Raw genomic sequence first — 6,000 nt, 5'->3', positions numbered from 1 at the left:
AAGAGGATTTCTGTAGGCTTTTGGGGGTGGATGGTTATTTTGCGGAGCTTGGTATAGGTTTTGTGGATCTAGCGCACGCCATTGCGAGTGAGTGGGAGGTTGGGTAAAGGTTTGTGCATGATAGACAGAAAAATGGGGATCTGGCGGTGGGTAATAGTGTTGTGGTGGGTTATATGGAGTGTGGGGGTAAGTTTGGGGATAGGGTCGCGGCTGGTTGTAGTAACGGGGAAGGTTCCTGGATCCAACCCAAGCTCCTGACTCAATTGTCGCAGCATCCTCCTTCTTCTTCTTCCCGAGCACACCCCCAGTACCGTTTTGAATGGCCTGAGTGGTCGCTTTGATCACTGAATAACTCATGATCTTGTTGGACTTGAGTCCCTCTTCAACCATGCCTCCCATTTTTACGACTTCATTAAAGGACTTACCTACTGCTGACACCAAGTGACCGAAATAAGTGGGTTCCAAAGCCTGCAAGAAATAATCAACCATCTCGCTTTCTTTCATCAGAGGGTCAACCCTCACTGCTTGCTCTCTCCAACGGAATCCATATTCCCTGAAGCTCTCATCGGGTTTCTTCTCAAGCTTTGTCAATGACATACGATCTGGGATAATTTCGAGATTGTACTGAAAATGGCAGGCAAAGGCTTGGGCCAAATCATCCCTTGTGTACCACCTGTTGTGATCTTTCTGGTATACTATTCTAAAGCCGATCCACTCAGACTTTGGATGAAATATGCCATCAGCAATTCATCTCTTCCACCTGCTCCTCTCATCTTGCTACAAAATCCTCTCAAGTGTGCTACTAGGTCACCATGCCCATTGTAAAGATCAAACTTGGGCATTTTGAACCCTGCTGCAACTGAACATCTGGGAACAGACATAAATCCTTATAGGCCACAATTACTTGACCTCCCAGCCCCCTCATATCTCGGAATGATTGCTCTAAGATTTTGACCTTTCTAATCATCTCTTCATGCTCGGGATTTTTGGGCGGTTTCTCGGTCTCTGTCAGGAGATCAAGATGAGGGGTGTAAGGATATGGTTCTGGAACTTTGAAGGTGGGTTCAGGGGGATAGTACTGGTTGTCGTGAGTTTGGAACAGGGGTTCACTGGAAGATCGGTGTAATGTAGCAGGTGGAGGTGCCACAAAAACAAGTGCAATTGGTGGAGCAGGGTATGGGACTTGTTTGGGTGGTGGAGCTTGAGAAGTATGGGAAGTGGCGCCATGGCATTGTTGGTAGAGGGGAAAGGCTGGAGATGAGTTCACAGTGGGAGGCTCCGGGGGTTGGGCTGATGGTGGGATATAAGCAGGGTTGGTGGGATAAACCGGTGGTGGATGCTCCTTCGCCCAAGCTTGGTACATTTCAGCCATTTGTTGCTTTAGCTTATACATTTCTTCCCTCATTGCATTAACGTCCAATTCTTCCACTTCTTTCGATGGGTCGACAATACTTGTTTCCGGTTCTTGGTTGGCCATATTCAGCCTGTCTTTCGATCGGGTGTTGTATGAGTGAGTTTCCAGAATGCCAATCAACTAACCACCTGCGTGGACTCAATACATCAAACAACAACCTTGTTAGCGATTAGGCTTTAACAGATTGGTAACCACACATTGGGCATGAATGTACCTAAACAGTTAACCGTATCTATTATGTATTTGATCGGTTACACGCGTCATCCCAGCCTTTTCTTTCTTTTAATTGCAAACTTCCCCTTTTTCTTTCTTTTTTGCTTCCTTCTTTTCATTCTTGCCTCTGTTCTCTCTTTGTTTTCACTCTCTCTTGATTTCTTATTTTCTCTCTTTTCTTTCTTGTTTTTCCGCTCTTTTCTTTTCTTTACTCTCTTGTTTTTCCTTTTATCTTCTTTCTCTTTTTTTTATTTGGTTACGGTCGAATTCTATGGAGATTGCCTACGTATCATGACCCCGCGTGAATCAGACCAAGCGTAGTTCTTGGAGATAAGTGTGAAATAAAATATTTTTGGGATTTTCAGTTTTCATAAAAACAATGCTTCCATTACAAAACTCAAAACTAACAAATTCCAAAAGACTAACAGATTTCGATGCAAAGATGAAATACAGACTCCGAAAATAGACATCATATTCCAATAGAAGAAAATACAGACTCGAAAACAATTTGACGGACTCTAGAAGAAAGAAAATATAAAACTCAACATGAATGACAGACACTTAACAAAAAAGGAAATGCAGAATCAAGCGAAAAAATCATGAATACATCAATGCTCCTGGTGCCCGTGGGACATCATTCGGTCTCGCCACGGGCCTATATGCAAGCTCCCTTTGAAGTCGATCCAAGTCATTCATTATCTGTTTAACAAATGTCATTACTGCTGCAAAGAAGGTAGTGCGGGTCATATCCTTACAAATCTGGCACTTCATAACGATGTAGTGGGCAATGCTTCTAATTATCTCGCTTATGATGCCTTTTTCTTGTAACAAACGCCCAATCTGCTGGGCCCTGGCTTCCAAAGTTTGCTCAGCCGCATGATTTTGCTCCTGAAGTTGTTTCAAATCTATTTCTAATTGCACCAATATTGTATAACAATGTTCCCTTTCAACTTTGAAGTCTTTTGCCTGTTTGATCATTTTGTTTTCCGTGGCGATGACCCTTTTCTTTAACCCTGCGACCTCATCGTCGTACCTTTCTCTCAATTGCTTAACCAGACGTACTCATTCATCTGCGTTTTTAGCCAAATGCTTTCGAGCCTTGGCTAGTTCACTTTCTGCTTTGTTCAAATCAAAAATATAGTCATTTACTTTCTGCCTCAGGTTAGCTATGAGTTTTTCATCTCTGTCGCTTTGGGCTGGATTTTCTGCCGCTACTTTCATTTTCTGAATTTGAGCTCGAAGGGTCTCATTTTCTTTGGCTAGCTTTTTCTTTTCTCCTTCATCCGTCGCGACTTGCAAGCTATTCTCGAATTGAAGTTCCCTGACTTGCTTTTCCAATTTTCTTATGGCAGCCCTGTACTCGTTTTCTTTGGTCAGCCAGTCCCATTGCACTTGTGCTCCGTTGGTGAATTATTGGACATGGGGTCTCTTTGCGGGCTTGTCAGGTTCATATTGAAATCGGGATCTTTTACCATACCAAGAAGTATAACTAGGTTCCACCTCGCCTTTGGATAGGTCTCGTACTTGAGTATTAGGCCCTAAGAATCTGCACTGATGCCAAATCCAGCGCACTTTCTCTTCTGGGAAGGCAACTTTTGGATCTAACTCAATGACTTGCTGACTCAAATCTTCATTGTGTGGGATGGTCTGGTATCGACCCAACTGATGTAAGACTCTATGCGGAGCATAAGGCTGGATACTCCGAAGACCCATAAACAGCAAAAAACACACCTCAGCCGACATATAGATTACTTCGTTGATCGTGAACCACCCGAATGTCCATTCGATCTTATTTGCGGTCAAGGATCTCATAACCCTTAACCCTATACTCGCTTTTCATGTTTTTCAATGCACTCGAGGCCAGTCATACCACAATTCAAGTATCTGGGACGGTGGCAAAGGTGTTCCTCCATCCATATTTGTAACAGCATATTCCACCCTTCAAACAATTTTGCTCCTTCTCGATAGAGAGTGAGAGCTCGGTAAATTTCTGCCAAGATCAGTGGCACTATAGTCATATTTCCCTTTTTCATCATAAAGTCGGCTATCCCTACTAGCCCCATCTCTATGTTCCCGTTTTTTCTCGGGCAAACCAAGATACCCAGGAACGCCGCTATGAAAGCTAATCCTCTCCGAGCTTCCCACTTGTCTTGATTTCCAGCATGAGTAAGACCGGTATCTAGCGTTTCGAAGCCACAGGGATTCACGTAACGTCGATATAGAAAGTAGAAGGTACAAAATCCTTTGGCCAGATTTCCGTCTCGGGTGTCCTGACTGATGCTTAACAAGTCAAAATATTTATGGGGGTCACTGTTCTTGGTGCTAACGGGTATTGACTTCTGAGATTTCCTTTGAAACCGGCATAGCCTGCAATCTCTTCTAGCGTAGGAGTTAACTCGAAATCCGCAAAGTGGAACACATTATGTGTTGGGTCCCAAAACAGTATCAAGGCCTCAATCACGTCTTTTCTAGGCTTGACCTTCAAAAGCCCAATAAGACCGCCTAGTGCTTTTATTTCAACTTTACTGATGTCGCCCCCCAAATCATGCCACCACATATGTAGCTCCAAAGGGATCTCTTCGCGGACTGAGAAAGGTTCATTTTGATTTGTGCTCATCTGGCACATTTATTAAGGTGATTTTAATTAAGAGAAAACCATGACTCGTTTTGACATAAGAGAAATGACCATTTTCAAAATTTCCACAAAATATCCGGCCTTGCCAACACGGCCTTTCAGCACTTCAAAAATGAAGATTTTATGGCCATGTCAACTAACCAGCCAAAACCTTTAAAAGCGGTAAAAGTGATTGTTCTTGCAAAAACAGCCTTCCGGCGCCCTTTAGGGACATTCGGCTATTTCTGACAAGAACGGCATCACCCTAATTATTTTTTAATTAAAGCAAATTTTTTGTTCTTTTGGCTACTTTTGCAAAAAGAAAGTTGGACCCGATGGGGGTTGCCTACGTATCTCACACCCTGTGAGAATCGAACTGACGTAGTTCAGGCAAATAAAACAAACTATTTTTTATTTGAAAACAAGGTTGTTTTTTTTTTTCATTTCATTGGTAAATAAAACTATTTTTGAAAACACCAACTTTTGTTTTTCCTCTTCTTTATTTTTTTGTTTTTATTTTCTCAAAAATTTGACAGAGTTTCTACACTGTTTGGACATTGGTTTTTTTTCCAGAAAAGGGGATTAACTTTATTTAACCCTCATACTGCTATTTCTCTTTCCTCAACTTTTCCCAATATTCATAAGCCGGTCAGCATTCAAGTCCGAAGCAAATAAATGCACAAGTAGCAAGTAGGATGCATCAGGATGGTCTTTTTGTTTCGGGTGCACCTGCCCTAGATAGACCCAACCCCTGTGCTGAGTCTCCAAAGCCAAAATGCACATGATGCAAACAAACATTCCTACTAGGGATCCGGCGTGAGGTCTTGTTATACTAGGTTCAAAACCTGGGTTTGTTGTTCTAGACCTGGCTTACCCGAGCGGACAGCTCGAGCCGAGGGGGGCAGCGTACCGGGAATACAGAAGCTTCGCCGGCTTTGCAACTTGTTCGAACCTCGTTCTAGATTTGGAATATGACTCTAACAGAAAAGAAGTCACACGAAGTGCACACTTCTTCATGATTTAGAAAACTCAGAGAAAAGAGGGATTTCGCAATAGTTTATATACAATTCACGGAATATCAAAGCGGTAAAAGCAATCAATTAGCACATTAGGCCCAAATCATGTAACAAAATCAGATAATGGATAAAGCCAACTATAGAAATTCATCTAAGCTCGAATTCTTGAACCCTGAACCAGAGATTCTGGGTTCGATCCCCAGCAGAGTCGCCAGAGCTGTCACACTTCCTTTTTACCTACACCCCCGGAAGGGAGTATAAGGGAGTTTTTTCCAATTTTAAGTGACTATCGAAACGAGATTATTGTATTAAAAATTCAGAGTCGCCACTTGGGAGATTTATGGTGTCCCAAGTCACCGGTTCTAATCCCATATCGAGGAAAAGATTGACTCTGTTTAACAGTCCGCGAACCAGAAATCCGAGTAAGGAATTCTGTTAACCCGGGAGAAGGTGTTAGGCATTCCCGAGTTCCTTGGTTCTAGCACGGTCGCTCAACTGTTATAATTAGCCTATTATCTGATTTTAAAACATTTTCAACCTACGTGTATTTTAACTTAAAATCACTTTTATTCATTTTAAAGAAAATTTAACGTCGTCTAAAACATGTCTTTGGACCGCGCCATATGAAATGCACCCGCGATCCGAAACATATTTTATTCAACGCTATCACGATTTGGATTTGGGTCACATGAAATGCACACCCGAGTTTAGGAAGGTAAATTATTAAAATAACGCGCCTAAAG

This window comes from Nicotiana tabacum, chromosome 6 (assembly GCF_000715075.1).
Source record: "Nicotiana tabacum cultivar K326 chromosome 6, ASM71507v2, whole genome shotgun sequence".
In the NCBI taxonomy this organism is placed as follows: Eukaryota; Viridiplantae; Streptophyta; class Magnoliopsida; order Solanales; family Solanaceae; genus Nicotiana; species Nicotiana tabacum.
Note: the sequence above shows the minus strand (reverse complement) of the source record.